We start from the raw sequence: 25,235 nt of genomic DNA, 5'->3' as shown, positions 1-25,235 counted from the left end.
TTGCTGCTCTCAAGCACCATGGTCTTGTAGTGGATGTGAGCTTCGACTGGAAGTCAGTAGAGTGTCAGGGTGACATGGGAGAAATTGGGAAGGTTGATAACCAGGAGGGCTGCAGCATTCTGGATAAGTTGCAGGGGTTTGATGGCATAAGCGAGAAGCCCAGCCAACAGCGTGTTGCAGTAGTCCAGACGGGAGATGCCAAGTGCCAAGATTAGGACCTGTGCTGCTTCCTGTGTGAGGTAGGGTCGTACTCTACGGATGTTGAAGAGCATGAACCTGCAGGAGCGAGTCACTGCTTTGATGTTTGCAGAGAACGACAGGGTGTTATTCAGGGTCACACCAAGGGTCTTTGCACTCTGGGAGGGTGACACTGGGGAGTTGGCAATCATGACGGAGAGGTTTTTGAGCAGGCAGGCCTTCCCCAGATGGAAGAGCAGCGAGGTGGTGTGCCGACATGCAAGCTGAGATGTCTGCTTGTCATCGGAAAGGACTAGGGAGTTTTTTTAGTATAAAAATAAATGGAATAGAGCTAAGCACTGGCAAAATCCTATAGGAAAACCTGGTTCAGTCTGCTTCCAACAGTGGGTGATAAATGAACTTTTCAGCAGGACAATAACCTAAACACAAGACAAAATATACACTGACTTGAAAATCTATGGCAAGACGTGAAACTGGGTGTCTAGGAATGATCAACAACCAACTTGACAGAGCTTGCAAATATTGTACAATCCATATATGCAAAGCTCTTAGAGACTTACCCAGAAAGACTCACTGCTGCAATCGCTGCCACATTGATATTAGTGTATTTTGTGTAGATTGTTGACATAAAATAAAGGCAATTAATTAACATTTTATTCCCAACTTGAAACACAACAAATGTGGAACAAGTAAAGGGGTGTGAATGCTTTCTGTTTGCACTGTATGTCATGTTTATGCTCAAAATCATCTGCAATCATCTCCTCATGAACCATATGTTCCTATAGATATATGTTAGCACATATGCTAATGTTAAAAATCATTTCAAAAATCTTCTTCACATGAACCATAAGTCAGATTGACTCCAGATTTGGTAGATAGACTCAATGAATTAGCTTATAATGAATTTGAGAATGATTAGATGCTGCATTCAAAGTCAGACACGCTACACCACTAGATGGCACCATAACACACCAGGGCTATGACAACAGAACCGATGGACATGGGGCCATGAATTGTGGTAGTTAAACCTTATGTACATGTCATTAGAAGCTGTGTGACTATAAGTCACTGCAACCTTAGATGGCTGCACCAGACCAGTTGGTGGCACTATAGATGTCATTGGCACCAGTGTCCCCATATGATACAAGAGCAATAAGTATTTATCATGTGGACTTTGTCTCGTACAAATTAATGTTAGATATAAATGATGTAGACAAACAATATGAAATGTTGTGATTACTATATCGGTATAATCACATATTGTTGCCCTATTATGTCGTCTGAATGTAGTGAAAAGTGGATATTTTATCCAGGAAAATTAGAAACCAGAAGCCATGCCGATTGTGCAGTCAGTGTATTACAGCTGTGAAAGTGTATTGTATTTTGGTATGCTAATGTATTTTGGTATGCTGATGTGGAGTGTACCAATTGAGATATAAATCATGTACACAAACAGAATTTCACAAAATGAAGTCCCAGAATTCATTAATCAAATTGAACCCAGAATTAGTAAATTAATTAACATTAAGTAATCACTTTAGAAATGGCTACCTGCAACATTACATTTAAGTCATTTGGCAGACGCTCTTATCCACATTCAAAGATAACCAACCTACAGCACTAGTCTAAATGTCACTTGCGTCATCCTTGTGGTGTTTGGAAATCAACATGGTAATGCTTTCACTGATTGCACATAAAGGAAGATAGTTCCTACATGATAGAGTGCTTGCTTTGTTATCCAACTGATATTGCATTCTTTCTTTCAAAATGTGAACCCCGTTCATTGCTGTTTGCAGCTATATATTTTTTATTTGTGTTTTCACTATTTTTCTCTCTCTCCCTCAATTAGAGATAGTGGAAAGAGGCAAATCACAATCACGTCGATGGGACATCATTGATCAGCATTGTGAGGCTTGTTTACCTGGTAAGGCGGTGTGGGACTCCCGGTGGTGAGTCAAGGTCTGTGCAGACACGTTCTCTATCGTCAGAAGGACAGTACGGGACAGGACAGAGATGACCAAGGAAAGACACAATAACAAGGGACAACTTCCTTTTCACACCTGGAAAGAAGAAAGGGTGGATAAGTTTAAGTAATACTGGACTAATATACTATAGTACACAAACATACACATTTAGTCAAGGTATAGACAGTCAAGTGTGTACATACAAACAGAGAGTAAGTGGGAGAGAGAGAGAGAGCGAACAATGTTCTCATCCAAAAGATTTCCCCTTACTGAGCACAGTCCAAAAACCTTGTGTTTGTTTATTTCATATCTTGGCAAGAGATGTAATCCATTTCCCTCCCAGAAGTTAGAAAGAAACAAACATTTAATTTTCACATGTATTTGAACATGTATTAAAACAGGAAGCCTAGTGGTTACAGCATTGGACTTGTAACCAAAAGGTTGCAAGATCGAATCCCTGAGCTGACAAGATGAAAATCTGTCGTTCTGCTCCTGAACAAGGCAGTTAACCCAATGTTCCTAGGCCATCATTGAAAATATAATTTGTTCTTAACTGACTAGCCTAGTTAAATAAAGGTAAAAAATTACAACTTTTTATTTTATTTTTAAAATGTATTAAGGTTACTTTCACTTCAGCCAGCCCAGTTCCCTGGTGGCATGTTGTGTTGTGTTGTGTGGGTTGTTGTCTGGTATTGTCGTCAAATTAAATTGTATTTCGTAAACAACACGTGTAGACTAACAGTGAAATGCTGAATTACAGGCCATTCCCAACAATGCAGAGTGAAAGAGAATAGAGAAATAATAATATGTAATATATGCACAATGAATAATGATAACTTGGCTATGTACACAGGGTACCAGTACCAAATTGATATGCAGGGGTACGAGGTAGATACAGTATCTACATATAACTAGGAATAAAATCACTAGGCAATAGGATAGATGATTAACAGTAGCAGCATTGTATGTAAAAAAAAATGCAGATGCAGATAGAGTCAATGCAGATAGTCCGGGTAGTTATTTGATTACTATTTAACTAACTATTTAGCAGTCTTCTGGCTTGGCGGTAGAAGCTGTTCAGGGTCCTGTTGGTTCCAGACTTGGTGCCTCTTGCCGTACGGTAGCAGAGAAAATGACTTGAGTGGCTGGAGTCTTTGACAATTTTTAAGGCCTTCTTTTGAAGGTCCTGGATGCCAGGGAGCTCGGCCCAAGTGATGTTCTGGGCCGTGTGCACTCCCCTCTGTTGCGTCTTGCGGTCGGATGCCAGGCAGTTGCCATACCAAGCGGTGATGAAGCCAGTCAGGATTCTCTCAATGGTGCTGCTGTAGAACTATTTGAGGATCAGCGGGCCCATGCCAAAACCTTTCAGCCTGCTGAGGGGGAAAAGGCATTGTCGTGCACTCTTCACAACTGTGTTGGTGTGTGTGGACCATGATACATCTTTAGTGATGTGGATGCCGAGGAACTTGAAGCTCTCGATCTGGTCCACTACAGCCCTGTCGTTGGGGGAGTGCTCGGCCCTCTGTTTCCTTTAGTCCACGTCCAGCTCCATTGTCTTGTTGATGTTTAGGGAGAGGTTCTTGTCCTGGCAACTCACTGCCAGGTCTCTGACATCTTCCCTATAGGCTGTCTCATCGTTGTCAGTGATCAGGCCTACCACCGTCGTGTCATCAGCAAAATGTATGTTGGTGTTCAAGTCGTGAGTGAACAGGGAGTACAGGAGGGGACGAATCACACACCCCTGAGGGGACCCGGTGTTGAGGATCAGCGTGGTGAATATGTTGTTGCCAACCCTCACCACCTGGGGGCATCCTGTCAGGAACCAGTTGCAAAGGAAGGTGCTCAGTCCCAGAGTCCTTAGCTTAGTGATGAGCTTGGAGGGCACTATAGTGCTGAACGCTGAGCTGTAGTCAATGAACAACATTCTCACATAGGTGTTCCTCTTGTCCAGGTGGGAGAGGGCAGTGTGGAGTGCAATAGAGACTGCGTCATCTGTGTCTTGTTACCCCCCCCCCCCCCAGTGATCTACCCATACAGCTGACATTACTTACATAATTTCCCCCATTGACAGTGATGGCCCATGAGGGAATCAAATACATACTGCTTGATAGCACCAGGCTCTAACCCAGTGAGCCATTGGAACCAGAGTGAAGTTAGACAAGTTGCACTGAGTTCATCAATATTAATCCCATCCTATCTGAGAGACAGCCAGACAGATCTACTCCAGACAGATCTATCTAATCCTAGAGAGCATGGTAGACTGGCCCATCCTCAATCCCATCCCCATCCTCTCCCACTTCACATAGTACACTTCACAAGACGGCTCACTTTCCCTTGAAACCCCCCCCCCCCACACACACAATTAAATAGAACAAGAGCCCCAGAAAGAGAATCCTTACGTTGACAGTCTCTGTGTTTCTGATTCCAACTTGGCTCATCTCTCTTGCAGTAGGAATACGACAGATGGTTGTTAGCATGCACCCAGCATCACCCTGTGAACTGTTGTCTCATCCTCTTTCTCTACTGCAGACTCTGAGGACAGACTCACAGTCATGCTGTTTGTCTGGTCTTCACGCGCCAGGCGACGTGTGTTTACCTCACACACTCCTCCTCGCTTACAACCTGAGAGATCATACACCCTTGTGTGTTTCAGGCTTTCACGTGAGCAGCTGCTAATACATGCTGCAGTACTGTAGGTAGAGTAGTTTATACAGTGGGGACAACTATTGTATTTTTTTTACAGGAAATCTCATGAATTTACAATCTCTCTCTCTCCCTTCATTTCTTTCTCTCTCTCTCTCTCTCTCCCTCCCCTCATCTCTTTCTTTCTCTCTCTTCTCTGTCCAATCTCTCTTTCCCTCTCCTCTCTCTCTCTATCCCTCTCTTTCCCCCAAAGAAAAGAGGAATTGATCTCCACTGCCGTAGAGTTGCAAAAGAAAGCTTGTTTGCACTTCCAGACTCCTTGGAGGATGACTCCAGATATAATGTTGCCTTAGATGACTCCAGATATAATGTTTCCTTAGATGACTCCAGATATAATGTTGCCTTAGATGACTCCAGATATGTTGCCTTAGATGACTCCAGATATAATGTTTCCTTAGATGACTCCAGATATAATGTTTCCTTAGATGACTCCAGATATGATGTTGTCTTAGATGACTCCAGATATAATGTTTCCTTAGATGACTCCAGATATGATGTTTCCTTAGATGACTCCAGATATAATTTTTCCTTAGATGACTCCAGATATGATGTTTCCTTAGATGACTCCAGATATAATGTTGCCTTAGATGACTCCAGATATGATGTTGCCTTAGATGACTCCAGATATAATGTTTCCTTAGATGACTCCAGATATGATGTTGTCTTAGATGACTCCAGATATGATGTTGTCTTAGATGACTCCAGATATAATGTTTCCTTAGATGACTCCAGATATAATGTTTCCTTAGATGACTCCAGGTATAATGTTGCCTTAGATGACTCCAGATATGTTGCCTTAGATGACTCCAGATATAATGTTTCCTTAGATGACTCCAGATATAATGTTTCCTTAGATGACTCCAGATATGATGTTGTCTTAGATGACTCCAGATATAATGTTTCCTTAGATGACTCCAGATATGATGTTGTCTTAGATGACTCCAGATATAATGTTTCCTTAGATGACTCCAGATATAATGTTTCCTTAGATGACTCCAGGTATAATGTTGCCTTAGATGACTCCAGATATGTTGCCTTAGATGACTCCAGATATAATGTTTCCTTAGATGACTCCAGATATAATGTTTCCTTAGATGACTCCAGATATAATATTGCCTTAGATGACTCCAGATATAATGTTTCCTTAGATGACTCCAGATATGATGTTGTCTTAGATGACTCCAGATATACACACACACACACACACACACACACACACACACACACACACACACACACACACACACACACACACACACACACACACACACACACACACACACACACACACACACACACACACACACACACACACACACACACACACACACACACACACACACACACACACACACACACACACACACACACCATGGGATCATACACTGGGATCACCCTGTGTAAATAGAGATGTATGTGATGACCCGGTTTGACTTCTAGTAAGTCATCTTCACCCCCAGGGGCTCTTTACTTCATGCTGCATCAATATAATATTATTATCAACCCACCAGGCCTCCATGGGATAATTTCATGGGATAATATCACCCCCCATCACTATGCCTCCAGCAGAGAGACCACACAGGGTAAGCCTACAGAGAGTGAGTAGGTGGAGAAAACACAGTCTACCGTTCGTTCACCGTTTGTTCATTTGCTGATGGAGCAGTGTATTTTAGGGACCACCCCGCCGGTGGGTGCCTGACTGCTGACATTTTCACCCGTTTCTACATGTAGAATCGTTTTGCACAAGGTTTGCTAATTATGACCGGCACTCTGTTTAGAGGTGCTATGTACTCTCGGCCGGGAAACACTACCAGTGTGTCCGAGCTTTAAGATGTGTATTAGGCCTAGTACTTCCTTCCCATGACTGTAATTTACTTTCTGCAAGGTGCCAGACCATCAAGCTATGGGTACAGACCAGTAACCCATTTTCCTGCTTATCAGTATGGTGAGGGAGAGGGATAGAGGGGGGAAGGGAGAGAGAGGGGGGTATATAGAGAAGGAGGGGAAGGGGAGAGGGAGAATGACAGAGAGAAGGAAGGAGATGGAGAGAAGGGGGAAGGGAGAGAGAGGGGGTATATAGAGAAGGAGGGAAAGGGGAGATGGAGAATGACAGAGAGGGAGGGAGAGGGAGAGATGGGGGGAGGGAGAGGGAGAAAAGGGGGAAGGGAGAGAGAGGGGGGTATATAGAGAATGAGGGAAAGGGGAGATGGAGACTGACAGAGAGGGAGGGAGAGGGAGAAAAGGGGGAAGGGAGAGAGAGGGGGGGTTATAAAGAGAAGGAGGGAAAGGGGAGAGGGAGAATAACAGAGGGAGGGAGAGAGAGTGAGAGAAGGGGGAAGAGAGAGGGGGGGTATAAAGAGAAGTAGGGAAGGGGAGAGGGCGAATGACAGAGAGAGTGAGGGAGAGGGAGAGAAGGGGGAAGAGAGAGGGGGGTATAAAGAGAAGGAGGGAAGGGGAGAGGGAGAATGACAGAGAGAGGGAGGGAGAGGGAGAGAAGGGGAAAGATAGAGAGAGGGGGGGTATATAGAGAAGGAGGGAAGGGGAGAGGGAGAATGACAGAGGGAGGGAGAGGGAGAGAAGGGTGAAGAGAGAGGGGGGGTAATAGAGAAGGAGGGAAAGGGGAGAGGGAGAATGACAGCGAGGGGGAGGGAGAGGGAGAGAAGGGGGAAGGGAGAGAGAGAGGGGGGGTATATATAGGAGGAGGGAAAGGGGAGAGGGATAATGACAGAGAGAGGGAGGGAGAGGGAGAGAAGGGGGAAGGGAGAGAGAGAGGGGGTATATATAGGAGGAGGGAAAGGGGAGAGGGAGAATGACAGAGAGAGGGATGGAGAGGGAGAGAAGGGGGAAGGGAGAGAGAGAGGGGGGTATATAGAGGAGGGAAAGGGGAGAGGGAGAATGACAGAGAGGGGGAGGGAGAGGGAGAGAGAGAGAGAGGGGGGGTATATAGAGGAGGGAAAGGAGAGAGGGAGAATGACAGAGAGAGGGAGGGAGAGGGAGAGAGAGGGGGTAATAGAGACCAAAGAGGGCCTTGTCTAGGACATTACATCATTGCCCCACCTGCTGCAGTGACTGTTTCGACACAGTAACAAGTTAGCTACCTCTGCTCACACACACACACACACACACACACACACACACACACACACACACACACACACACACACACACACACACACACACACACACAGTGACAAATGAGGTGACAAAGGCAATATGACAAATAGAAGACCATCAGCAAGACTTGGCTCTCCTGAGAACAACACCAGGCTTTGCATGGCAATACTTACACTGAGTCAATGTGCTGGAGAACATAGTAGGATATAGTCGATCATTTGATGTATAAATATATATAGAAATACATCGAGAAGATTTTTGGAGGTGGAGCCACATACGCACACACATTCTAACATTTAATTCTTGGTTTGCCAAATACCGTAGTCAAACTGAAAGACAGCTTCAGAGGGTCTAATTGCTGTCTTGTTTTAGCTAACTCTCTCTCTCTCTCACTCACTCACACACACACACTTGTTCTGAGCTGGGGGGTGTGGGCCTCTCTTTAGGTCCAATCCACTCCCCATTGATTGGTTATGTGTGTGCCTGCCTCTATGCTGCTTCAGAGGGGGGCTGGGTGACTGAGAGCAAAGAGGCTAAACCAATAGTTCATCAGAAATGTCACTGCTGATTTCACTCATGGGAGGGAGGGAGGGAGGGAGGGAGGGAGGGAAAGAGAGAGGGAGAGGGATAGCGAGAGGGATAGCGAGAGAGAGAGAGAGAGAGAGAGAGAGAGAGAGAGAGAGAGAGAGAGAGAGAGAGAGAGAGAGAGAGAGAGAGAGAGAGAAAGAAATGCCTAATCGATACTCAGTGCTCAGGCATTTTGTGTGTGACGGGGATGAAGGACATATTAGCAGAAGTGAAATCTGCCTGAATGTCAACAACCACCTGGAACAGTTCAACATGAAGGAAGCTGTTACAAGATATCTAACCAGAAGACTAAGGCTACATCTGAAATGGCACCCTAATCCCTACATAGTGCACTCCTTTCGACCGTGACTTAAATAAGTAGTGCACTACATGGGACATAGGTTGCCAAAGGGAAAAAAACATTCCTGCAACGACCCATAAGAAATGATCCACCTACTCCGTCTGATCTGAACCTAGAGGGAGTCGTGTGTGTTCTGTCCTCCCCCATACACCAACGAGAGACAATCCTGGCTGGGTTGTGTGCGTCTAGACAGTCTCCTTCACTGTCATTTTGGCACAGACCGTGTGTGTCTCCCCCCCAACACACACAATCAAACGGCCCTCTCAATGCCAAAACATAAAACGTAGAAACAGTATGCTGCTGTGATAAAACATACCTCGTTTGGCTACAACTACATGATCCTCAATAATTATGCCAAACACAAACATTGAAACAGAAGTCAGTAAATGAGAGGGTGTGAGAAAGAACGAGAGAGAGAGAGATTGATGAGAGGGCTTGAGAAAGAACATCAGCAGATAGAGAGAGAGATTGATGAGAAAGGAGAGCAGCAATATGCCAGTGCTTCCTGTAGCTGTCACAGCTAGCTCGGTAGTTCCCCTACAGAGAGAGATAGAGATTCTTCACATGCCAGAGAAACAGGCACAGTGACGCAGCATCTTTCAGCTTCATACAAAAGAAATATACACAGAAATATATCACACAGAGGGAGAGAGAGAGAGAGACATACATTGTGAGTGAGAGAGAGAGAGACTTACCTGGTGAGAGAGGAAGGAGAAGAGGTTAACCGTTTTCCTTTCAGCACACAGAGGAGAAAAAAACACTTCCAGAGACCTAGAGAAAGATCGAGAGAGAGAGAGAGAGAAAGTGAGAGAGAGAGAGAGAGAAGGTGAGAGAGAGAGAGAGAGAGAGAGGGGTGTCATAATTACAGAAGTATAATGCTACCATGTCCTCTTTGTTTCCTCACAACTGCAGATGGTGCGGTGGCATAGACCAGCCTGGTAACTGGTTAGCAACATCTCACACTGAGAGCAGCCATGCTTTCACAGACACACACACGCCAAGGACACTGCCCACAGCATGATAGTGACAGCACACAGAGGAGACTGACTAGTAAGGAGGTTGTCCTGGTTCTTGTGTGTGAAGGGATGGCTTTCAGAGCCACTAATCATCCCTGTACCCACAGTGAACTCAGAGACAGCCCCAGTCAGGCTGCAGCAAGGTTCATATAACCAGACCCTAACAAGGCCCCAGGGCACAAGGACGTCCACCCCCTTAGCTAGGGACAACCCACATGCACCGGCCACAGACACCCAATTAGCCTCTTCAGATGGGTATGCTCCCTCTAAGCAGGGGATGCTCTGCTCCATGTGTGTCCATGTGAGGGTGTATCATGTGAATGAGAGGGGCTACTGGAGGATATAACCAAGTAAAGGTCAGAATATAATGTATGTAAAAGTATATGAATGTTGCAACCTGCTCTCCCCCTAGATTTGCCTGATGAGTCAAACTGAATTATTTCGCTGCTCTATGTTCGCTTCGTACTGCCATCGCTGCAGTAATTTGTGGTAACGTCAAAATGAGAGATGTTGTACAAAAGTCATCAGGAATTGGATCGTCTCTAACCAATCAGAGCATCAAGGCCAATGACACATTTTCCAAACACTGCTTTACCCCATGTGTGTTCTGGTGCTGACCCAACCCATCGGTTTCTGGGGAACAATCAGAGGTACTCAGATCCAGACTCATTGCAGAGAAGACACTAACATATGTGGGCGTGGCGTGGCGTTTGGGTAGCCTAGATGGCTCAGAGGGTCAAAATGCTATCTAAAGACAACGGAGAGTATATGTCAATTAGTCAGATAACGGAGAGTATATGTCAGTTTGTCAGATAACGGAGAGTATATGTCAATTAGTCAGATAACGGAGAGTATATGTCAGTTAGTCAGATAACGGAGAGTATATGTCAATTAGTCAGATAACGGAGAGTATATGTCAGTTCGTCAGATAACGGAGAGTATATGTCAGTTAGTCAAATAACGGAGAGTATATGTCAATTAGTCAGATAACGGAGAGTATATGTCAATTAGTCAGATAACGGAGAGTATATGTCAGTTTGTCAGATAACGGAGAGTATATGTCAATTAGTCAGATAACGGAGAGTATATGTCAATTAGTCAGATAACGGAGAGTATATGTCAGTTTGTCAGATAACGGAGAGTATATGTCAATTAGTCAGATAACGGAGAGTATATGTCAATTAGTCAGATAACGGAGAGTATATGTCAGTTTGTCAGATAACGGAGAGTATATGTCAATTAGTCAGATAACGGAGAGTATATGTCAGTTTGTCAGATAACGGAGAGTATATGTCAGTTTGTCAGATAACGGAGAGTATATGTCAATTAGTCAGATAACGGAGAGTATATGTCAGTTAGTCAAATAACGGAGAGTATATGTCAATTAGTCAGATAACGGAGAGTATATGTCAATTAGTCAGATAACGGAGAGTATATGTCAATTAGTCAGATAACGGAGAGTATATGTCAGTTTGTCAGATAACGGAGAGTATATGTCAATTAGTCAGATAACGGAGAGTATATGTCAGTTAGTCAGATAACGGAGAGTATATGTCAATTAGTCAGATAACGGAGAGTATATGTCAGTTCGTCAGATAACGGAGAGTATATGTCAGTTTGTCAGATAACGGAGAGTATATGTCAATTAGTCAGATAACGGAGAGTATATGTCAGTTAGTCAAATAACGGAGAGTATATGTCAATTAGTCAGATAACGGAGAGTATATGTCAATTAGTCAGATAACGGAGATTATATGTCAATTAGTCAGATAATGGAGAGTATACGTCAGTTTGTCAGATTACGGAGCGTATATGTCAGTTAGTCAGATAACGGAGAGTATATGTCAATTAGTCAGATAACGGAGAGTATATGTCAGTTAGTGTTACGGCTTTCTAGGTGGGATATGAGGGTAGAGAGAGGGAGAGGGAGAGCAAGAGAGTGAGAGAGAGAGAGATTTGAGAACAGAGCTGTCAATTAGTCAGTGAGGTGTCCAGTCCAGTCTGTCTGTCCAACAGTATTAGCAGATTAAGACCAGAGTTGTTAATGAAAGCAGGCTGACCAGTAACTTAATGAACTGCAAGCTGATTGGCTGTGACTCAGTCCAGTTAGGCAGTGCAGGGGCCCCGTAGAGCATGGAGCTCACGAACTGACTGACTGGACATGTGTCCCAAATTGCACCCTATTCCTAATATAGTGCACTACTTTCAAACAGGTCTCATATGGCTCACATGGCTCTGGTCAAAAGTAGCGCCCAGCCTGAAGCCTCATTTGCAACAAAGCAAAGCCTATTGGTTGAGCAGGATGAGATGTGATGAAATTTGATCAGTCATCGAGTCGAGAGAATCCAGTGAGTCAGATCTGATCCCTTTGATGAAATGGGTTTAAACATGATGAAACTACTGAGATCCCATTGATTATATGACAGCACTCTGAGATTGACTGGGATAATGAAGGAATACACACACACAGGACTGGGCTAATGAAGGAACACACACACAGGACTGGGCTAAGGAAGGAACACACACACACACACAGGATTGGGTTAATGAAGGAACACACACACACACAGGACTGGGCTAATGAAGGAACACACACACACACAGGACTGGGCTAATGAAGGAACACACACACACACAGGACTGGGCTAATGAAGGAACACACACACACAGGATTGGGCTAATGAAGGAACACACACACACACACAGGACTGGGCTAATGAAGGAACACACACACACACAGGACTGGGCTAAAGAAGGAACACGCACACAGGACTGGGCTAATGAAGGAACACACACACAGGACTGGGCTAATGAAGGAACACACACACAGGACTGGGCTAAGGAAGGAACACACACACACACACACACAGGATTGGGTTAATGAAGGAACACACACACACACAGGACTGGGCTAATGAAGGAACACACACACACACACACAGGACTGGGCTAATGAAGGAACACACACACACACAGGACTGGGCTAATGAAGGAACACACACACACACAGGACTGGGCTAATGAAGGAACACACACACACAGGATTGGGCTAATGAAGGAACACACACACACACACACACAGGACTGGGCTAATGAAGGAACACACACACACAGGACTGGGCTAAAGAAGGAACACGCACACAGGACTGGGCTAATGAAGGAACACACACACAGGACTGGGCTAATGAAGGAACACACACACACACAGGACTGGGCTAATGAAGGAAGACACACACACAGGACTGGGCTAATGAAGGAACACACACACACACACAGGACTGGGCTAATGAAGGAGTTCTTTTCTCAAATCTCTCTCTCTCTCACTCTCCCTCTCTCTACCCTCTCTCTCTTTCTCTCTCTCTCTCTTTTTCTCTCTCTCTCTCAATTTCTCTCTCTCTCTCTCTCTCTTTCTACCCCTCTTTCACTCTCTCCTCTCTCTCTCTCTGTCTCTCTACCCTCTCTCTCTCTGTCTCTCTACCTTCTCTCTACCCTCTCTCCCTCTCTACCCTCTCTCTCTACCCTTTCTCTCTTTCTCTCTCTCTCTCGCTCTGTCTCTCTACCTTCTCTCTACCCTCTCTCTACCCTCTCTCTCTCTCTCAATTTCTCTCTCTCTCTCTCTCCCTTCTCTCTACCCTCTCTCTCTCTCTCTCTCTCTCTCTGTTTCTACCCTCTCTCTCTCTCTCTCTCTAACCTCTCTCTCTCTCTCTCTATCTCTCTACCTTCTCTCTACCCTCTCTCTCTCTCTCTCTCTCTCTCTCTTTCTCTCTCTCTCTACCCTCTCTCTCTCTCTACCCCCCCTCTCTCTCTCTAACCTCTCTCTCTCTAACCTCTCTCTCTCTCTAACCTCTCTCTCTCTCTCTAACCCCTCTCTCTCTCTGTCTCGTTCTCTTAACCACTCTGTCATTCTCCATTTTATGTTGCTGTTTTAAAGCTGCAATCTCCAGTAAGCATTATTCCATGTATTATGTGTGTTTATATGATACCAGGGGTCCAAGCTCGACGGTCCGTTTTGACCACTTTCTGGGTCCGCCAGTTGAGTATGAGGGTATAGAACATCATGCCAATGTGGTCCAACCTTTTGGCTTTTATCATAACAGAACGTTGAAACTGTTCAAAGTCTATCCATGATAGAGTCCTAACCCTTTTTAGAATAACTGGAGCACATCCTCTCTGGGTCAGGATGTGTGAGGTTACAGTGTTTATAGTAGGTACACAGACAAACTATATGCAAAGGTTTGTGGATTTCCCTTCAAATTAGTGGATTTGGCTATTTCATCCACACCTGTTGCAGACAGGTGTACAAAATTGAGCACACAGCCATACAATGTCCATAGACAATGATTGACAGCAGAATGGCGTTACAGAAGAGCTCAGTGTTTTTCAATTTGGCACCGTCATAGGATGCCACCTTTCCAACAAGTCAGTTTGTCAGATTTTTGCCCTGCTAGAGCTGCACGGTCACCTGTAAGTACTGTTAGTGTGAAGTAGAAATGTCTAGGAGCAACAACACTCAAAAGCTCACAGAATGGGACCGCACTTAAAAATTGTCTGTCCTCGGTTGCAACATTCATTACTGTGTTCCAAACTGCCTCTGGAAGCAACGTCCACACAATAACTTCATGAAAAGGGTTTCTATGGCCGAGCAGCAGCATACAAGCCTAAGATCACCATGTGCAATGCCAAGCATTGACTCTGGAGCAGTGGAAATACGTTCTCTGGAGTGATGAATCACGCTTCACCATCTGGCAGTCCAACGAACCTGGGTTTGGCGGATGCCAGAAGAGCACTACCTGCCCGAATGCATAGTGACAACTGTAAAGTTTGGTGGAAGAGGAATAATGGTCTGGGACTGTTTTTCATAGTTCTGGCTAGGTCCCTTAGTTGCAGTGAAGTGAAATCTTAACGCTACAGCATACAATGACATTGTGGAGGATTCTGTGGTTCCAACTTTGTGGAAACAGTTTGAGGAAGGCCCTTTCCTGTTTTGGCATGACAATGCCCCCCGTGCACAAAGCAAGGTACATACAGAAATGGTTTGCCGAGATTGGTGTTGAAGAACTTGACTGGTCTGCCCTGACCTCAACCCCATCGAACACCTTTGGATGAATTGGAAACCCGACTGCGAGCCAGGCCTAATCGCCCAACATCAGTGCCCGACCTCACTAATGCTCTTGTGGCTGAATGGAAACCAGTCCCCGCAGCAATGTTCCAGCTAGTGGAAAGCTTTCCCAGAAGAGTGGAGGCTGTTATAGCAGTAAAGGGGGGACCAACTCCATATTAATGCCCATTATTTTGGAATGAAATGTTCGACGAGCAGGTGTCCATATACTTTTGGTCATGTAGTTGACATACACACCCCTCCTAGATCAAACATAAAGCTGCTGCCACAGGCTTCATCAGAGCAGATAGACATGAGACATGGGAAGAGACAACCTGTCACAGCTGGCCCCGCCATCACAGAACATGAATTGCACCCTATTCCCTATACAGCTGAAGTCAAACGTAGTGCACTATACAAGGAATAAGGTGCCATCTGGAACGTAGTCTATCAGTATTCGTAGACAAACACTAGTAGACTTAAGGTCTCCTGCAGACCCCCACACACATCCACTGTGGTCAGACAGATCCAAGAACAAAGCTTTTCACTATGGTTAGAGTGTCAAGACTCTTATGGTACTGCACCAGACACACAGTCTGGTAGGGGAACACAGAATATGAGCTGAAAGGACAGGCAGCAGAGAGAGAGAAGAGCACGGGCCAATAGATGAATAGCAGGCAGTGAAAAGAGGTGAGAGCAGCAGGACCTATAGAGAGCTCCAGTAGACTCATACCTACACCAAATGGCACCCTATTACTTTTTGAAGAGGCCTATAGGGTTTAGAGTGCCAATTGGAACGCAGGCCGGGTGTCAATTCTCTCAGTTTAACTTCCTCTACGGGATATAAACATCACTTTGACAAATTACATTACAGTATGACACAGCAGAGCTGAAGGGCTTACACACACACAGACAGAAGATGATGCTTTTGCCTAGGGTGTCAAAAGAATCTCCTGCCTCCAGCATTATAATTCTCTCTCTCTCTCTCTCTCTCTCTCTCTCTCTCTCTCTCTCTGTCCATAGCCTAATGATCAGCCTGTCCATAGTCCATTTTAGTGAAGCAATGAGTGGTTATGTTGACACTACATTTAATTTAAATCTGTGCAACCAATTATTGATAAGGGTAAACTCCGGCAGAATATTTTCTCTGTCTTTTAGGGTTGCCTATAGTACAGGCCTAGATTCACTATAGCAGGCCTATAATATATAGCCTAATACTGTATATACTGTAGTCTATACGAATGATGCATTCATGAATTTGTTAACTTCTTACTTACACATCTCTCTGTCTAACTTACACATCTCTCTGTCTAACTTACACATCTCTCTGTCTAACTTACACATCTCTCTGACTAATTTATACATCTCTCTGACTATCTTACACATCTCTCTGTCTAACTTACACATCTCTCAGTCTAACTTACACAACTCTCTGACTAATTTATACATCTCTCTGTCTAACTTACACATCTCTCTGTCTAACTTATACATCTCTCTGACTAACTTACACATCTCTCTGACTAACGTATACATCTCTCTGACTAACTTGTACATCTCTCTGTCTAACTTACACATCTCTCTGACTAACTTACACATCTCTCTGACTAACTTACACATCTCTCTGACTAACTTACACATCTCTCTGTCTAACTTACACATCTCTCTGACTAACTTACACATCTCTGTCTAACTTACACATCTCTTGGTCTAACCTATACATCTCTCTGACTAACTTACACATCTCTGTCTAACTCACACATCTCTTGATCTAACTTATACATCTCTCTGTCTAACTTACACATCTCTCTGTCTAACTTACACATATCTCTGTCTAACCTATACATCTCTCTGACTAACTTATACATCTCTCTGTCTAACTTACACATCTCTCTGTCTAACTTACACATATCTCTAACTTACACATCTCTCTGTCTAACCTATACATCTCTCTGACTAACTTATACATCTCTCTGTCTAACTTACACATCTCTCAGTCTAACTTATACATCTCTCTGACTAACTTACACATCTCTCTGACTAACGTATACATCTCTCTGACTAACTTGTACATCTCTCTGTCTAACTTACACATCTCTCTGACTAACTTACACATCTCTCTGACTAACTTACACATCTCTCTGACTAACTTACACATCTCTCTGTCTAACTTACACATCTCTCTGTCTAACTTACACATCTCTCTGACTAACTTACACATCTCTCTGTCTAACTTACACATCTCTCTGACTAACTTACACATCTCTGTCTAACTTACACATCTCTTGGTCTAACTTATACATCTCTCTGTCTAACTTACACATCTCTCTGTCTAACTTACACATATCTCTGTCTAACTTACACATCTCTCTGTCTAACTTACACATCTCTCTGTCTAACCTATACATCTCTCTGACTAACTAATACATCTCTTTGTCTAACTTACACATATCTCTAACTTACACATCTCTCTGTCTAACCTATACATCTCTCTGACTAACTTATACATCTCTCTGTCTAACTTACACATCTCTCTGTCTAACTTACACATCTCTCAGTCTAACTTACACAACTCTCTGACTAATTTATACATCTCTCTGTCTAACTTACACATCTCTCTGTCTAACTTATACATCTCTCTGACTAACTGTATTGGGATTGTGGTATAGTGGGGTTATCTAGAAAAGTCTATGGTTGCCTGAAGTGGTTCTCAATCAGAGGCAGGTGTTTATCGTTGTCTCTGATTGGGAACCATATTTAGGCAGCCATATTCTTTGAGTGTTTTGTGGGTGATTGTTCCTGTCTCTGTGTTTGTTTGCACCAGATAGGCTGTTTAGGTTTTTCACAGTTATTGTTTTTGTATACTGTTCGTGTTTTCAGCTTTATTAAAGATGTATACAAGTAACCACACTGCATTTTGGTCCGCCTCTCCTTCAACTCAAGACCGTTACAAAAATCCCTGTTGCCTAAATAGTATTGTGTGTCAAATAGTATTATAAAAAAAATATAGCGCCCCTTGTGTGCACATGCGGTATGGTGGAAATTTACAAGATTATGTTATAATGCTGTTATTGCATGGTTGTTTTATGCAACAGAATAAGGGGTTGTTAGAACTCTCATCTGTGTGTATTCTACTGAGGATGGACCTCGAGAAGATTTCCGATATCTTTGGGTGATACCACATTCCAGAGCATGAGTTAATGTTTCTGTGCTGGGGTACCAGGAGTAGATGGCCCCAGAATGGAGTTGGAGGGCCAGACGCTGGTCTCTACACAATGAGAACTGTTTTTACAGCAGATACTGTTTGCTGTGAATTATAAGTATCTTTCATACAAATATTAACCTTGTGACCCATTCCATACATCTGTTTGTCATGTAGACTGAAGGAGGATGGACTTTGCTATAAAATGCTGTGGCTCAAACCAGCTCGTTGAGTTCTCAATGATCACCTCCACGGGTGGTTACCGACCAGCTCCATTACTGCACTAATTAAAAAATAAAGTTTGATTGTTTTGAAGAAATCTAAAAGTCTTTCCTTTTGATTACAAAAATTCCACCACAGCGGTAATACCATATACCCCGGGATGGTACAGAAACTGTATGACATATGAAAATATGGATACCACCCAACCCTACTCAGAGCCAGAACAACCTTGTCGACTGCTTTTGAATAAAGTCAGACACATTCAACCTTTTTTTAAAGACCATTTATCTATTTAAAAGAAGACCATTTATCTATTTCCCTCCCTCCATCCCACTCCCCTCCCTCTCTCTATTCCTCCCTCGCTCTCTCCTTTGCTCCTGAGTTACCTAATCTCACCTCCGCCGCTTATAGCTCAGCGGAAGATGTTAGCATGTGATGTTGATCTGTGTTCCATGACAGTCATGATGTGACGCATAAACCCACATTGTCCCATCAGCCAGTATGATGGTACAGGGAAGACTGGAGCTGACAAGGGAAAGGAGAATTCAGGAAAACAATACTAAACAGGTGTTTGATCAAAGACAGTGTTTTGCTGCTCAATGTGACTGACTGATGTAGTATACTTCCCAGAGCCATACAGTATATTCATCTACCTTTAGAAATTCCACAATGGCTCAGACTGAATCACGTGTGACTCCTTCATCCCTTATCATCCTGTATTCTCTCAACCAGCTTCACCGGGAATGTTTTCCAACAGTTTTGAAGGAGTTCCCACATATCGGGCGGCAGGTAGCCTAGTGGTTAGAGTGTTGGACTTGTAACCGGAAGATTGCAAGATCAAATCCCTGAGCTGACAAGGTCATTGAAAATAACTGACTTGCCTGGTAAAATAAAAACATATGCTGAGCACTTGTTGGCTGCTTTTCCTTCACTCTGCAGTCCAACTTATCCCAAACCATCTCAGGTTGAGGTCAGGTGATTGTGGAGGCCAGGTCATCTGATGCAGCACTCCATGACTCTCCTTCTTGGTCAAATAGCCCTTATTTGCTTCCAACTCACACTCTCAAACACGTAGATCCCCTGAACGCAGCTCACTTTCCAGATCCCAATCACCTGAATTCAAATCACATGTTCACACACCTGTATGTCATTTACACAAAATATTTAGTTCAGTTCTTTGCACCCCATCATTGTGAGGTATTGTTTGTTTTGATACACATTTTTATTTGGAGCTCTGTTTTTTCCTGTATTAGTCCTCAGTTGTATCATAGTTTTGGCCACCCTCACTAACGACACCTTTTTGCCCATTCAGATATCCTGTCATCAACCTTTTGCCTGATCTCCCAGACTACCTTACTAGCCTTTTCCCTGCTTGTACAGTTGCCATTTTTGACCCCCCATATCCACAGTAAAACGAGTCCTATATCGACATAACCTGAAAGTTTGCCCAGCAAGGAAGAAGCCACTGCTCCAAAACTGCCATAAAAAAGCCGGACTACGGTTTGCAATTGCACATGGGGACAAAGATCGCACTTTTTGGAGAAAAGTCTGTTTGGCCATAATGTTTGGCCATAATGACCATCGTTATGTTTGGATGAAAAAGGGGTAGGCTTGCAAGCCGAAGAACACCATCCCAACTGTGAAGCACGGGGGTGGCAGCATCATGTTGTGGGGGTGCTTTGCTGCAGGAGGGACTGGTGCACTTCACAAAATAAATTGCATCATGTGAAAAGGAAAATGATGTGGATATATTGAAGTAACATCTCAAGACATCAGTCAGGAAGTTAAAGCTTGGTCGCAAATGGGTCTTCCAAATGGACAATGACCCCAAGCATACTTCCAAAGTTGTGGCAAAATGGCTTAAGCACAACAAAGTCAAGGTATTGGAGTGGCTATCACAACGCCCTGACCTCAATCCCATAGCAAATTTGTGGGCCGAACTGAAAAAGCATGTGCGAGCAAGGCCTACAAACCTGATTCAGTTACACCAGCTTTGTCAGGAGGAATGGGCCAAAATTCACCCAACTCATTGTGGGAAGCTGTGGAAGGCTACCCGAAACGTTTGCTACCAAATACTAATTGAGTGTATGTTAACTTCTGACCCACTAGGAATGTGATGAAAGAAATAAAAGCTGAAATAAATAATTCTCTCTACTATAAATCTGACATTTCACATTCTTAAAATAAAGTGGTGATCCTAACTGACCTAAAACAGGGAATGTTTCTAGGCTTAAATGGCAGGAATTGTGAAAAACTGAGTGGAAAGGTATTTGGCTAAGGTGTATGTAAACTTCTGACTTCAACTGTATTTTCTGCTGCTCTATACAATGACGCAGAATGTTTCACAGCTTTTTACAATGCTGTCTGTGTGGGAGTCCCTCCTCCGCACGCACGCACGCATGCACACACACACACACACACACACACACACACACACACACACACACACACACACACACACACACACACACACACACACACACACACACGTTTGCAACTTGGCCCATTCACTGTCAATCAGTGTCAGGGCTCTCTCCATTTGGACTCCTAAGTGGCGCAGCGGTCTAAGGCACTGCATTTCAATGCTAGAGGCGTCACTTCAGTCCCTGGTTTGATTCCAGGCTGTATCACAACCGGCTGTGATTGTGAGTCCCATAGGGCAGAGCACAATTGGCCCAGTGTCATCTGTGTTAGGGTTTGGTCGGGGTAGGCCGTCATTGTAAATACGAATTTGTTCTTAACTATAAATCCCACGTGGTAAGAGTAAACTGAAATAGTTGAGGAGGTTAATTTGCACTAGAGTAAACCCACCATGGTGTTGTACTGTGAGTGTTGACGTTAATAATACAGTACACCCATTTTAATAAATCGCCTCTTTCAGGTCTGCAGTCTGCAGACTGTCCACATCTGAGTGGTTAGAAACATTACAGCTACCAGTATCCTCTGTGTGTGTGTGTGTGTGTGTGGCGCAGCTATCAGTGTCACATATCCATATCCACCTACCAAGGGAGCAATAAAAATACAGAATGACAACCATTAAGTACCGCACAACTGCACAAAGCAATACACTCCTGATGAAGGAATAAACTGCTAGGAGATATGCGGGGGTCGAGAGAGATGGAGAAAACCTTGTATGGAATGTAAAACCAAAATGTATTCCAGTTTAACCATAATCTCGGAACTCAGGACCAAATCTTGTGTGCTAACTAACAGACGACTTTAACCCCTTATATCTGATGATGCAGTGGCGTGGATTCATGGATGCCAAGAGAAGCCAGGTTTTATCGTCTCTCTGTTTTCATACTTTTCTGTCAATTCGCAAGTGGCTGAATCTCACCGGAGAAATACTCCGCACAAGGGAAACGGCACCCTTCTGTCTCAGTATGTGTAGCCCATGTATCTGATACTGTCTGGAACAAAAGAGTATGACATGTTGGCGCCATAGCATTTGGTTGATTGATGCCAGCAAACATTTGGCCTACCTTGATAAATAAATAAAATAATTAGCCAATCAGCGTTGAGCTGTGGCTTGTCCTGGCGCAGCAAAACACCCCCCAAGGGAGGCCGGTTTGGATATGACTTCACACCAATCAAAATCACATCCTAAGCAAAATGTCATCATTGTCAGACATACATACCAGTGGTTTTCTTATTATATTCTTTAACAATCAATATTCTTTAACTGAAAAAAGAGCTGTTCCAACTGACATGATTGTTTTTGGTCTGCTTGTGGTGATGTCCTGCAGTAACTAGCTTGCTAAATCGTCCCTTTACTAAGCCATGGATGGAGATGTGGATTTGGACATGTGGTTTTGACTTAATTCTCTGTGCAGATCTAACCATAAATGAATATACTGTGCCACAGGCCTGATGAGTGAAGTTCAACGTAGTCTACTTAGTTAGCTAACTTAGCTGATTCATTTTTGCCCATGTGAGGATGCATTTTAGCTCGGTAGCCTATGAAAACAAAAAGTCAAAGTGTACTGCATGATAGAGTCATAGACAGTTTTGACAACATGAAAGAGAGGATGGCATTGGCGTTCAACTAGTCTACAAGTAGGGGGCCAATGTTTTTCTTTCTTGCACACACACACAAATCAGTACCATGGGCAGCCATATTATATTTAGCAAATTGATTGGACTAAATTGTTTTTGGTATCTTTACGTTTGTTTTCAGTGTATTAAACTAAGCATTTAGAGCCTTGTTGATTTGATGATGTTTAAATGTTAAAGTTGAAATGGTGCTGGAATAGCAGAGGCAGTGCTCCTGTTGTCTTTGTGCACACTTGCGGTAACTCTGTGGTTCTAAATCAATAGTTGTTTAGTAAACTGTCGAAAACATTAACTTGCTTGAACATGTTGCAGGTCATATAACTGTTATGTGCAATATTTTCTTTGTGGACTTCACCGGACAGATGTTGCTCTCCAGTTTTGTGATGAAACAATGTGTAGTTGAATTTATTTCCGCCACTGTGGACTGTCTTTGTTGTCACAGGCTCAGTGCCTTACTGCATATCACGGTGGTGCCTGAATGAATGGGTTGAAGAGCAAACAATGCAAATATCACAACGTAGGTTGTAATATGGTTTTGTATTGGCTTGGCTTCCCCAGTCATTTTACCCACGCACCGCTACTGTGATCATGATTGTGTGGTGATCAATGAATGTCTGACAACACTATCAAAGCCACTCGTGTGTCGGTTTAGACCTCTCTCTCTACTGGGTGGTTCTGTCCAGGACCTTCAGCATGCCAAACTGCATGCTGCTATTTGTCTACCTCAGTAAAAATCCTAGCTGCTACGGACGGTCGTGGGCGGCAAATCGAGAAGCTGCCCACTGCAGCTAACAACTCTGTTTCCACGACAACATCAAGACTCAGTCTCCATGGCGACCAATAACAGCCAGTGTCATAGCAGTAAAGGATCTTTATAGAGAGAGCCTAGGGTTGTGTTCCAAATTGTACCCTATGTATTTTATAGTGCACTTCTGACCACAGGGTACCATTTGGGGAGCAAACAAAGACCCTGACAGAAATGTCCTTCCTTCTTAACCATTAATAGGATTTGATTGAATGATGCCAGCCATACTAAAGGACAAGCTAGATTCTGTCACTCTGACCCCCCTGGCCATGTCTTCATTACTTTAACCCACAAACAATGAACACAATAGATAGTTTAATTTAGCAACCATATAGGCCTGCTTTGTGAGACTACACAAAGGATAACATTATACCTGGGATTGTTACTTAACCACCATAACCCACAGAAGGAACAAATATAGAGAGGGATGGAGTGACAGAGGGGACAAGAGAGGAAGAATGAAAAGAATGGCAGAGAGAACGAGCCAGAGAAAGAAAAACTACACTTGTGTCTGTAACCATTTGGAAGCCAGAGTAGCGCTCTCCTCTTCACCCTGTGGGAGACAATACCCCCAACCAGCGAGGTGAAACAGCCAGAGCTAAATACGGTAAAACTGAGCAGTCAATCCCCAATCACCCACACTGCTTTGTTTTCGTGAAACTTCAGGATTTTATGGGGACTAAAAATGTTTGACCATTAAAAAAAGTATCATTTTTTCCCTAACACTAACCTTAAACCCTGATGTAATACATACTCAGGGAGAACAAGGTGTAGATTCACGCAGAGAGAGGCTGATGTTTATTAAGCCTTCACAGAAGGCAGGAATCATGGTCAGAGGCAGGCAATGGTTAAACACAGGTAGGCAGTCAAAAACAACCAATACCTCACAATCATACAAACAGAAAGAACTAAATAGGGAGCTGATGAGAAACGAACACAGGTGAAATCAATGAACAAAAATGAAAGACAGGGCTACGTTCCAGGACAAAGAAACAGGGCTACGTTCCAGGACAAAGAAAACAGGGCTACGTTCCAGGACAAAGAAACAGGGCTACGTTCCAGGACAAAGAAACGGGGCTGCATTCCAGGACAAAGAAACAGGGCTACGTCCCAGGACAAAGAAACAGGGCTACGTTCCAGGACAAAGAAACAGGGCTACGTTCCAGGACAAAGAAACAGGGCTACGTTCCAGGACAAAGAAACAGGGCTACGTTCCAGGACAAACAAACAGGGCTACGTTCCAGGACAAAGAAACAGGGCTACGTTCCAGGACACAGATAAAAAAACACAAGGTTGACTAAGAAAAGAAAAGCAGACCCATCCACCTCCAGGTTGACAGGAAGGGTCGGATCAGGTTGGTGAAGGACAGGAGCTGACGTGAAGAGGTGTTTCAAGTTGTTGAACGCAGTCAGGGTGGTATCGGTCCATTGAAAGGCCCGGGTCTTTTGGTAAGGGCAGCAGCAGAACTGAAGTGCCGAATGAACCAGCGGTAGTAGTTGGTGAACCCAATGAAACGTTGGAGTTGCTTAGCGGTGGTTTGTTTGGGCCAGTTAACGACGGCGGTGACGTTGTTCTCATCCATGCTGACCCCTCCAGGTGTCCGTACGGAGCTTGCATGGAAGGCGCTCTTTTCTTCACATAAAGGTTATGGTCAAGGAGCCGTTGAAGAATCTTTTGCACATGCTGTATGTGTTCCTTCAGGGAGTGGGAGTCAATCAGGATGTCATCAATGTAGACGATGAGAAAGAGGTTGATCATATCCTGGAAAACCTCATTCATAAAGAATTAGAAGACGGTGGGGGTGTTCGCAAGGCCGTAGGGCATGACCAGGTATTCGTAGTGCCCAAGGTTATATGCACTTCGCAGGTCGAGTTTAGTATAGATGTTGGCACAGCTCACTTGTTCAAGGGTCACGGGGATCAGAGGAAGAGGGAA

At 43.9% G+C, this 25,235-nt stretch overlaps 1 protein-coding gene across 1 annotated transcript in view; it reads right to left on the bottom strand.

Annotated features, from left to right (window-relative positions):
- LOC135519278 (microtubule-associated protein 2-like) overlaps positions 1-25,235 on the bottom strand; it is a 147,604-nt gene that overhangs the window by 81,029 nt on the left and 41,340 nt on the right. The window contains 2 exon segments of the mRNA XM_064944420.1: positions 2,120-2,258; positions 9,603-9,678. The gene's annotated coding sequence lies outside the window, so the exon portion shown is untranslated.

This window comes from Oncorhynchus masou, chromosome 29 (assembly GCF_036934945.1).
Source record: "Oncorhynchus masou masou isolate Uvic2021 chromosome 29, UVic_Omas_1.1, whole genome shotgun sequence".
Lineage (NCBI taxonomy): Eukaryota > Metazoa > Chordata > Actinopteri > Salmoniformes > Salmonidae > Oncorhynchus > Oncorhynchus masou.
This window is presented reverse-complemented; position numbering and strand designations above follow the sequence as displayed.